We start from the raw sequence: 12,327 nt of genomic DNA on the forward strand, positions 1-12,327 counted from the left end.
TCGGGCTCGACGGAGCCACCTAAACATATCATTTAGGCTTTATGGTGGCTCGGGGTCAATGAAACCATCTAAATCTAGTTTTTGAGTTTAGGGTATCTCGGGCACGACGGAGCCACCTAAACATATCATTTAGGCTTTAGGGTGGCTCGGGGTCGACGAAACCACCTAAACCTAGTCTTTAGGTTTAGGGTGTCTCGGGCTCGATGGAGCCACCTAAACGTATCATTTAGGCTTTAGAGTGGCTCGGGGTCGAGGGAACCACCTAAACATATCATATAGGCTTTAGGGTGGCTCGGGGTCGATGGAACCTCCTAAACTAAATTGTTGATCACAAATTGACAAAGAAACAAGAGTCAAATTGGCAAAGAAACAAGAGCCAAATTGCACATGATAATGCTTACAGAAACATGTTCTCAAGCATACTAGTTCTCAGGCATACCTGTTCTCAAGCTAAGCATACTAACACAAACAAGTTCTCAAGCTAAGTACTTATTACACATACCAGTTCCCAGGCATAGTTTCTTAAACTTAGAAATACTTAAGGCGGGTAGTTCAAAAGACAACAGCCAAATTGTGCATCCACTAGTTGTCGTTGGCATCAAATTACCCCTCATCCTTGTGCTCTGGAACCTCTTCCTTTTGGACCCTATTGTTGCCGCCTTTGTTGTTGCTGCCTCTATTGTAGTTGCAGCCCTAGGTGCCATGCATGGCCTTCCACCTCTCCTGCTGGGTGCATTGCTTGAACCCGAAGCTCTTGTGGCAGCCTAGGAAGGAGTAGTAGAAGCATCACTTGTTCTGCTTTCCCTTCTAGAAGCAGCAGTTATTCTTCTTGGCCTTGTAGAAGCAGCAGGCTGTGTAGGATCATTAGAAGGAACACTTGTTCTTCTTCCCCTGGCAGATGCAGCAGGTGGTGCACTGGCAGCAGGCTGGGCAGGAGCTGAAGAACTTCCCCTAGCTTCATGGTAGTGAGTTCTTGTTGTCTAATATAGAAAACATCATAGCCCAACGGTTAGGATAAATCCATCAAATGATTAAGTACAAGAGAAAATCCTAGAAATGTGCATATTCCATACCTTGCGCTTGTTCTTTCTTGCCTGCAGATGAGGCTTCAGGGGCTGAGGGCAGTAGGTGTACCTATGTTTCTGCATTTTGCAGTTGCTACAGGTGATAGTTGCCATCCTTGATGTATCCTTCTTTGTTGGGACCTCAAATTGCCCCTTCCTCCTAGTTGTTTGCTTCCTGCACTTCTTCTCCTTGAACACTGGTGGATCTATGTCTATAGTTGGTGTCCTAGGCCAACAGTCAGGCCCTGGTACAGGGTAGATGATATGCTTGTATGTTTCCTTATACAATGGCTTTTTGAAGAACTCTTGCACATAGTCTTCTGGATGTCCCTTCACTCTTGTAATGGCAGAAACTGCATGGTTACATGGCCAACCACATATGTCCCATTTCTTGCAGTCACGGGTCCACTTATCAAGGTTCACACGGTAGGTAGACTCCCCACTAGTGACTTGCCAAATACCAGGACCTGCCATGTATGCAGTGCAATGCCTAGAGTACTTCTTTGACTCCTCCAACTTCTCCATATAAGTGGGTGTTATCTCCCACCTACTCTTCTTTGTCTTCTCTCTAACTGCTTGGTACTTAACCATCAACTTAGTTCTGAATCCATCTACACAGCTCTCGATTGGCTTGTTCCTCACATCTAGTATCATCTTGTTAAATACTTCACTAAGATTGTTGACCACTAGGTCTGTCTTGCATGTGTGATCCATAGCATGCCTTGCCCAAGTCTCTTTAGGGATATTACAAAGCCGCTTCCAAGCATCTTCATCCTCCTTCTTCAGTTCATTTGTTGCAACCTCAAAACCATTCTTAGTGTATGAATATGCAACATTGTCCATATACTTCTTCAACTCCTCACTCCTGAAGCCAGTTGACTGGAATTGTATTCAAGATATGGGCAGTGAAATGAGTACATTATTAAGTACTCCCTCTGTCCCAAAATAATTGTCTCAAGCTTAGTACAACTTTGTACTAGCTCTAGCACAAAGTTGGGACACTTATTTTGGGACAGATGGAGTACAAGATAATTGACAACAACATTATGAACTGGAGTAATGTAAAATGCATATAATACCTATAAAGGGCATACACCCATTCAAGGAATCTTCTTTTGAAGCATTCAGGCAATAGAAGATGTAGTGGAACCTAGGATTTGGATGGAGCTCAAGCTCTATGGTAGTGGCAAAGCATCTGCTCCCAGGGTTGGTATCAAGCACAACTTGAAGATAATCCCTAAACCTTGTGTAATGTCCCTTCATGTCACCTTCCACCACTTCAATGGCCAATGACCTTGCCATGTAGGCCTTGGTATTTGGCACTTTCAGCCCATACTTAGTCTTTGTTCTTAAGTTGCATCAACTCCAGCCCTTGGATTATCTCTCAGTTGCTGCTCACAAGTTATTGGCATCCAGTCAACTGTCACTTTTGTTTTTTCTCCATGTGCACCATGTGTGCAACAACTTCATCTTCTTGATGTAGAATGTCTTCTCATGAGCTATTTTGATGAAGTCATGAAAAAAGGACAGCCACTCTCCCTTTTTATGCAATGCAAAATGATCCTATCCTTGTAGTTCCTATGGTAATGGAAATTTCTAAGGATTCTGATATGACAATTCCTAAGTGCTCTTCTAAACTAATACACATTTGTGAAGCACAAACTCAAGCAAAGTTGCTCATGAGCATCTGGCTTGCTCTCATCATACCAGATCCTAGTCTTGGCCCTCTTGGCTTGACTCTTCCTTCCACAAGGCAGTGGGAGAGAATGCAGACCTGACTCATCATCTGATTCACTGATGCCATAGTCCCCAGGGAAACAAGTTGAATCATCTAATGGAATGAAATCAGGAATTACCTCAATGTCAACTTCATGGTGGGATCTTGTAGTGGGGCCTGGTTTGCCTACTTTCTTGAATGATTGAGGAAGTGGTGTCTCAGGTTCTGTGTCTGAGTCTTCTGCCTCTGGGCACATCTCTTCCACTTCTGTGTCTCATTCAAAGTGATGCATATGATCCTCTTTGTGTTTCCTTTTCTGCTTCAACTTCTCAATGATTTCATCTTCCTCCTCATTGCCTATGTCATGCTCCTCCTCTTTGTACTCACACCAGTTCAAATCAACAAACCCTTCATCATCAGAGGGGACAACATCATCCTGTATTTTCTCTTTGCCGTTTGCTTTTTTTCAAAATCATGCTATCTTGTGTGTTAATATAGGCAGCCTCTTCACCTAGCTGTGCAACAGCAATAGGCACAACATACAGCTCCTCACTGCTAGACTGGACAAAGGGGAACAATACTCATGCCTGATCTATTGAAATAATGTTGGAATCCCCATATGGCCTATTGGTACTTGTTCCTCCATAATATTTGCCCTATTAAAATCTCTTGGATTAGGCTCACTAGCCTTAATTACAGTTATGTTGAGCACCTTCTACTCAAGATACTGGTCTAGCATCTCCTCCACCCTCTCTTCACTGTCAATAACCTGCATTCCTGCTGCCCCCTTTCCCTCTTCTTTCACATAGAACATGTAGTCAGCTTCAGTATATCTCTCTTCAGTCTCCAGCAGTGCTAACATGTTAATATAAGTAATTTCTGACAGAGAAATGGTCCTTTCCAAGTTGTCTCTCCCTTGAAAATGGTACCTTATTTCCCATATCTCATCATCCAAACTACACAGAATTGAGGAGAATCAGTGCTTGATTGATTCAGTTTTAATAATGTAACATGTTATACAGAAAAGATATTAGTTGTTTCAAATTGCACACTTTCTTGAACAAACACTCATATGCACTATCACAGCTTGCACATAACTTAGAGGACAACAATTAAGTGCAATAAAGTAGGATTAAACAAAGAAATCGTGCATAAAACCCTAAACCCTAACTATAATTCCTACTGCTTGATTCATTCAGTTCTAAATACTGTAACATGTTATACAAAGAACATATTAACTGTATCAGCTAGAACACTTAAGTAAACAAACAATACTCTCTAGAAAAGAAAACCCTAAAATCTAACAGCTCTATAACAACGCTAAAAAATTCTCTACAGAAATATGCAATATCTGTAGCCCTAAAATCTAAATCCAATGATTATAGTAACCCTCACATAGGGAGGTGAAGGAGGTGTTGGAAATATGCCCTAGAGGCAATAATAAAATGGTTATTATTATATTTCCTTGTTCATGATAATTGTCTATTGTTCATGCTATAATTGTGTTATCCGGAAATCATAATACATGTGTGAATACATAGACCACAACATGTCCCTAGTGAGCCTCTAGTTGACTAGCTCGTTGATCAACGGATAGTCATGGTTTCCTGACTATGGACATTAGATGTCATTGATAACGGGATCACATCATTAGGAGAATGATGTGATGGACAAGACCCAATCTTAAGCATATCACAAGATCGTGTAGTTCGTCTGCTAGAGCTTTTCTAATGTCAAGTATCCTTTCCTTAGACCATGAGATTGTGCAACTCCCGGATACTGTAGGAATACTTTGGGTGTGCCAAACATCGCAACGTAACTGGGTGACTATAAAGGTGCACTACGGGTATCTCCGAAAGTGTCTGTTGGGTTGGCACGAATCGAGACTGGGATTTGTCACTCCGCATGACGGAGAGGTATCTCTGGGCCCACTCGGTAAGACGTCATCGTAATGAGCTCAATGTGACTAAGGGTTGGTCACGGGATGATGTGTTGCAGAACGAGTAAAGTGACTTGTCGGTAACGAGATTGAACGTGGTATTGGGATACCGACGATCGAATCTCGGGCAAGTAACGTACCGATTGACAAAGGGGATTGAATATGGGATTGATTGAATCCTCGGCATCGTGGTTCATCTGATGAGATCATCGTGGAATATGTGGGAGCCAACATGGGTATCCAGATCCCGCTGTTGGTTATTGGTCGGAGAGTTGTCTCGGTCATGTCTGCAGGGTTCCCGAACCCGTAGGGTCTACACACTTAAGGTTCGGTGACGCTAGGGTTGTAGAGATATTAGTATGCGGTAACCCGAAAGTTGTTCGGAGTCCCGGATGAGATCCCGGACGTCACGAGGAGTTCCAGAATGGTCCGGAGGTAAAGATTTATATATAGGAAGTCCAGTTTCGGCCACCGGGAAAGTTTCGGGGGTCATCGGTATTGTACCGGGACCACTGAAAGGGTCCCGGGGGTCCACCGGGTGGGGCCACCTATCCCGAAGGGCCCCATGGGCTGAAGTGGGAAGGGAACCAGCCCCTGGTGGGCTGGTGCGCCCCCCATGGGCCTCCTCCCGCGCCTAGGGTTGGAAACCCTGGGGGTGGGGGGCGCCCCACCAAACTTGGGGGGCAAGTCCCCCCCTTGGCCGCCGCCCCTCCCTAGATGGGATCTACAAGGGGGGCGGCGCCCCCCCCCCCCTGGCCCCTATATATAGTGGAGGGGAGGGAGGGTAGTCGCACCCAAGTCCCTGGCGCCTCCCTCCCCCTCGTGACACCTCTTCCTCCCTGCTTGCGCTTGGCGAAGCCCTGCCGGGATCCCGCTACTTCTACCACCACTCTGTCGTGCTGCTGGATCTCCATCAACCTCTCCTTCCCTTGCTGGATCAAGAAGGAGGAGACGTCTCTCCCAACCGTACGTGTGTTGAACGCGGAGGTGTCGTCCGTTCGGCGCTCGGTCATCGGTGATTTGGATCACGATGAGTACGACTCCATCAACCATGTTCTCTTGAACGCTTCCGCTTGCGATCTACGAGGGTATGTAGATGCACTCCTCTCCCTCTCGTTGCTAGATGTCTCCATAGATTGATCTTGGTGATGCGTAGAAAATTTTAAAATTCCGCTACGTTCCCCAACAGTTGCATCATGAGCTAGGTCTATGCGTAGTTTCTATGCATGAGTAGAACACAAGTTGTTGTGGGTGTTGATTTTGTCAATTTACTTGCCGTTACTAGTCTTATCTTGATTCGGCGGCATCGTGGGATGAAGCGGCCTGGACCGACCTTACACGTACGCTTACGTGAGACTGGTTCCACCGACTGACATGCACTAGTTGCATAAGGTGGCTAGCGGGTGTCTGTCTCTCCCACCTTAGTCCGATCGGATTCGATGAAAAGGGTCCTTATGAAGGGTAAATAGAAATTGGCATATCACGTTGTGGTTTTGGCATAGGTAAGAAACGTTCTTGCTAGAAACCTATAGCAGCCACGTAAAACTTGCAACAACAATTAGAGGACGTCTAACTTGTTTTTGCAGCATATGTCGTGTGATGTGATATGGCCAAAAGGATGTGATGAATGATATATGTGATGTATGAGATTGATCATGTTCTTGTAATAGGAATCACGACTTGCATGTCGATGATTATGACAACCGGCAGGAGCCATAGGAGTTGTCTTGATTTATTTATGACCTGCGTGTCAACATAAACGTCATGTAATTACTTTACTTTATCGCTAACCGTTAGCCATAGTAGTAGAAGTAATAGTTGACAAGACAACTTCATGAAGACACGATGATGGAGATCATGGTGTCATGCCGGTGATGACGATGATCATGGCGCCCCGAAGATGGAGATCAAAAGGAGAAAAATGATATTGGCCATATCATGTCACTATTTGATTGCATGTGATGTTTATCATGTTTTACATCTTATTTGCTTAGAACGACGGTAGCATAAATAAGATGATCCCTCACAATAATTTCAAGAAAGTGTTCCCCCTAACTATGCATCGTTGCTAAGGTCCGTTGTTCCGAAGCACCACGTGATGATCGGGTGTGATAGGTTCTAACGTTCGCATACAATGGGTGTAAGCCAGATTTACACACGCAATACACTTAGGTTGACTTGACGAGCCTAGCATGTACAGACATGGCCTCGGAACACGGAAGACCGAAAGGTCGAACATGAGTCGTATATAAGATACGATCAACATGAAAATGTTCACCGATGATGACTAGCCCGTCTCACGTGATGATCGGACACGGCCTAGTTAACTCGGATCATGTATCACTTAGATGACTAGAGGGATGTCTATCTGAGTGGGAGTTCATTAAATAATTTGATTAGATGAACTTAATTATCATGAACATAGTCTAAAATCTTTGCAATATGTCTTGTAGATCAAATGGCCCATGCTATTGCTGCCCTCAACTTTAACGCGTTCCTAGAGAAAACCAAGCTGAAAGACGATGGAAGCAACTACACGGACTGGGTCCGTAACCTGAGGATTATCCTCATAGCTGCCAGGAAAGCATATGTCCTTGATGCACCGCTAGGTGAAGCACCTATTTTCCCTGTAGAACAAGACGTTATGAATGCTTGGCAGGCGCGTAGTGATGATTACTCCCTGGTTCAGTGCGGCATGCTTTACAGCTTAGAACCGGGGCTCCAAAAGCGTTTTGAGCAACACGGAGCATATGAGATGTTCCAAGAGCTGAAAATGGTTTTCCAAGCTCACGCCCGGGTCGAGAGATATGAAGTCTCCGACAAGTTCTACAGTTGTAAGATGGAGGAGAACAGTTCTGTCAGCGAGCACATACTCAAAATGTCTGGGTTGCATAACCGCTTGTCTCAGATGAGAGTTAATCTCCCGGATCATGCGGTCATTGACAGAATCCTTCAGTCGCTCCCACCTAGCTACAAGAGCTTTGTGATGAACTTCAATATGCAGGGGATGGAAAATACCATTCCCGAGGTATATTAAATGCTGAAATCAGCGGAGGTGGAAATCAAAAAGGAACATCAAGTGTTGATGGTGAATAAAACCACTAAGTTCAAGAAAGGCAAGGGTAAAAAGAACTTCAAGAAGGACGGCAAGGGAGTTGCCGCGCCCAGTAAGCAAGCTGTCGGGAAGAAGTCAAAGAATGGACCCAAGCCTGAGACTGAGTGCTTTTATTGCAAGGGAAACGGTCACTGGAAGCGGAACTGCCCCAAGTACTTAGCGGAAAAGAAGGCCAGCAATACCAAAGGTATATGTGATATACATGTTATTGATGTGTACCTTACCAGCGCTCGTAGTAGCTCCTGGGTATTTGATACCGGTGCAGTTGCTCATATTTGTAACTCAAAATAGGAACTGCGGAATAAACGGAGACTGGCGAAGGACGAGGTGACGATGCGCGTCGGGAATGGTTCCAGGGTCGATGTGATCGCCGTCGGCATGCTAACTCTGCATTTACCTATGGGATTAGTTTTAAACCTTAATAATTGTTATTTAGTACCAGCTTTGAACATGAACATTATATCTGGATCTCGTTTAATGTGAGATGGCTACTCATTTAAATCTGAGAATAATGGTTGTTCTATTTATATGAGAGACATGTTTTATGGTCATTCCCCGCTGGTCAATGGTTTATTCTTATTTAATCTCGAACGTGATGTTACACACATTCATAGTGTGAATGCCAAAAGATGTAAGGTTGATAATGATAGTCCCACATACTTGTGGCACTGCCGCCTTGGTCACATTGGTGTCAAACGCATGAAGAAACTCCATGCAAATGGACTTTTGGAGTCTCTTGATTATGAATCATTTGACACGTGCGAACCATGCCTCATGGGAAAAATGACCAAGACTCCGTTCTCTGGAACAATGAAGCGAGCAACCAACTTATTGGAAATCATACATACTGATGTGTGCGGTCCAATGAGCGTTGAGGCTCGCGGTGGCTATCGTTATGTCCTCACCCTCACTGATGACTTAAGTAGATATGGGTATGTCTACTTAATGAAACACAAGTCTGAGACCTTTGAAAAGTTCAAAGAATTTCAGAGTGAGGTTGAGAATCAACGTGACAGGAAAATCAAGTTCTTACTATCAGATCGTGGGGGAGAATATTCGAGTCACGAATTTGGCACGCACTTAAGGAAATGTGGAATAGTTTCACAACTCACGCCGCCTGGAACACCACAGCGTAATGGTGTGTCCGGACGTCGTAATCGCACCCTATTGGATATGGTATGATCTATGATGTCTCTTACCGATCTACCGCTATCATTTTGGGGTTATGCTATAGAGACTGCCGCATTCACTTTAAATAGGGCTCCGTCGAAATCCGTTGCGATGACACCGTATGAATTGTGGTTTGGTAAGAAACCTAAGCTGTCGTTTCTGAAAGTTTGGGGATGCGATGCTTATGTCAAGAACCTTCAACCTGAAAAGCTCGAACCCAAATCAAAAAATGCGTCTTCATAGGATACCCTAAAGAAACTATTGGGTATACCTTCTATCTTAGATCCGAAGGCAAGACCTTTGTTGCCAAGAATGGATCCTTTCTAGAGAAAGAGTTTCTCTCAAAAGAAGTAAGTGGGAGGAAAGTAGAACTTGATGAAGTATTGCCTCTTGAACCGGAGACTGCACCAGAGTGGTACGACAACCCTGTCCTGGAAATCATGTTGTTAGACAATGGTGAACCTTCGAACTATGAAGAAGCGATGGCGGGCCCAGATTCCGACAAATGGCTGGAAGCCATGAAATCCGAGATAGGATCCATGTATGAAAACGAAGTATGGACTTTGACTGACTTGCCCGTTGATCGGCGAGCCATTGAAAATAAATGGATCTTTAAGAAGAAGACAGACACGGATGGTAATGTGACCATCTATAAGGCTCGGCTTGTCGCTAAGGGTTATCGACAAGTTCAAGGGGTTGACTACAATGAGACTTTCTCACCCGTAGCGAAGCTGAAGTCCGTCCGAATCATGTTAGCAATTGCCACATTCTATGATTATGAGATATGGCAAATGGACGTCAAAACGGCATTCCTTAATGGTTTCCTTAAGGAAGAATTGTATATGATGCAGCCGGAAGGTTTTGTCGATCCTAAGAATGTTGACAAGGTGTGCAAGCTCCAACGCTCAATCTATGGGCTGGTGCAAGCATCTCGGAGTTGGAACATTCGATTTGATGAGATGATCAAAGCGTTTGGGTTTATGCAGACTTATGGAGAAGCCTGTGTTTACAAGAAAGTGAGTGGGAGCTCTGTAGCATTTCTCATATTATATGTGGATGACATACTATTGATGGGAAATGATATAGAATTCTTGGAAAGCATAAAGGCCTACTTGAACAAGTGTTTTTCAATGAAGGGCCTTGGAGAAGTTGCTTATATATTAGGCATCAAGATCTATAGAGATAGATCGAGACGCCTCATTGGTCTTTCACAAAGTACGTACCTTGACAAGATATAAGTTCAATATGGATCAGTCCAAGAAGGGATCCTTGCGTGTATTGCAAGGTATGAGATTGAGCACGGCTCAATGCCCGACCACGGCAGAAGATAGAGAAAAGATGAGTGTCGTCCCCTATGCCTCGGCCATAGGGTCTATCATGTATGCCATGTTGTGTACCAGACCTGATGTAAACCTTGCCGTAAGTTTGGTAGGAAGGTACCAAAGTAATCCCGGCATGGAACACTGGACAGCGGTCAAGAATATCCTGAAGTACCTGAAAAGGACTAAGGATATGTTTCTCGTCCATGGAGGTGACAAAGAGCTCGTCGTAAAGGGTTACGTCGATGCTAGCTTCGACACAGATCTGGATGACTCTAAGTCACAAACCGGATACGTGTATATTTTGAATGGTGGGGCAGTCAGCTAGTGCAGTTGCAAGCAAAGCATCATGGCGGGATCTACATGTGAAGCGGAGTACATGGCAGCCTTGGAGGCAGCACAAGAAGCAATCTGGGTGAAGGAGTTCATTACCGACCTAGGAGTTATTCCCAATGCGTCGGGCCCGATGACTCTCTTCTGTGACAACACTGGAGCTATTGCCCTTGCCAATGAGCCCAGGTTTCACAGGAAGACCAGGCATATCAAGCGTCGCTTCAACTCCATTCGTGAAAATGTTCAAAATGGAGACATAGATATTTGTAAAGTGCATACGGACCTGAATGCCGTAGATCCGTTGACTAAGCCTCTTCCTCGAGCAAAACATGATCAACACCAGAACTCTATGGGTGTTCGATTCATCACAATGTAACTAGATTACTGACTCTAGTGCAAGTGGGAGACTGTTGGAAATATGCCCTAGAGGCAATAATAAAATGGTTATTATTATATTTCCTTGTTCATGATAATTGTCTATTGTTCATGCTATAATTGTGTTATCCGGAAATCGTAATACATGTGTGAATACATAGACCACAACATGTCCATAGTGAGCCTCTAGTTGACTAGCTCGTTGATCAACAGATAGTCATGGTTTCCTGACTATGGACATTAGATGTCATTGATAACGGGATCACATCATTAGGAGAATGATGTGATGGACAAGACCCAATCTTAAGCATAGCACGAGATCGTGTAGTTCGTCTGCTAGAGCTTTTCTAATGTCAAGTATCCTTTCCTTAGACCATGAGATTGTGCAACTCCCGGATACTGTAGGAATACTTTGGGTGTGCCAAACGTCGCAACGTAACTGGGTGACTATAAAGGTGCACTACGGGTATCTCCGAAAGTGTCTGTTGGGTTGGCACGAATCGAGACTGGGATTTGTCACTCCGCATGACGGAGAGGTATCTCTGGGCCCACTCGGTAAGACATCATCGTAATGAGCTCAATGTGACTAAGGGTTGGTCACGGGATGATGTGTTGCAGAACGAGTAAAGTGACTTGTCGGTAACGAGATTGAATGAGGTATTGGGATACCAACGATCGAATCTCGGGCAAGTAACGTACCGATTGACAAAGGGGATTGAATACGAGATTGATTGAATCCTCGACATCGTGGTTCATCCGATGAGATCATCGTGGAATATGTGGGAGCCAACATGGGTATCCAGATCCTGCTGTTGGTTATTGGTCGGAGAGTTGTCTCGGTCATGTCTGCATGGTTCCCGAACCCGTAGGGTCTACACACTTAAGGTTTGGTGACGCTAGGGTTGTAGAGATATTAGTATGCGGTAAACCAAAAGTTGTTCGGAGTCCCGGATGAGATCCCGGACGTCATGAGGAGTTCCGGAATGGTCCGGAGGTAAAGATTTATATATATAGGAAGTCCAGTTTCGGACATCGGGAAAGTTTCGGGGGTCATCGATATTGTACCGGGACCACCGGAAGGGTCCCGGGGGTCCACCAGGTGGGGCCACCTATCCCGGAGGGCCCCATGGGCTGAAGTGGGAAGGGAACCTTCCCCTGGTGGGCTGGTGCACCCCCTCATGGGCCTCCTCCTGCGCCTAGGGTTGGAAACCCTGGGGGTGGGGGGCGCCGCACCAAACTTGGGGGGCAAGTCCCCCCCTTGGCCGCCGCCCCTCCCTAGATGGGATCTACAAGGG

This window comes from Triticum dicoccoides, chromosome 4A (genome assembly GCF_002162155.2).
Source record: "Triticum dicoccoides isolate Atlit2015 ecotype Zavitan chromosome 4A, WEW_v2.0, whole genome shotgun sequence".
NCBI lineage: Eukaryota > Viridiplantae > Streptophyta > Magnoliopsida > Poales > Poaceae > Triticum > Triticum dicoccoides.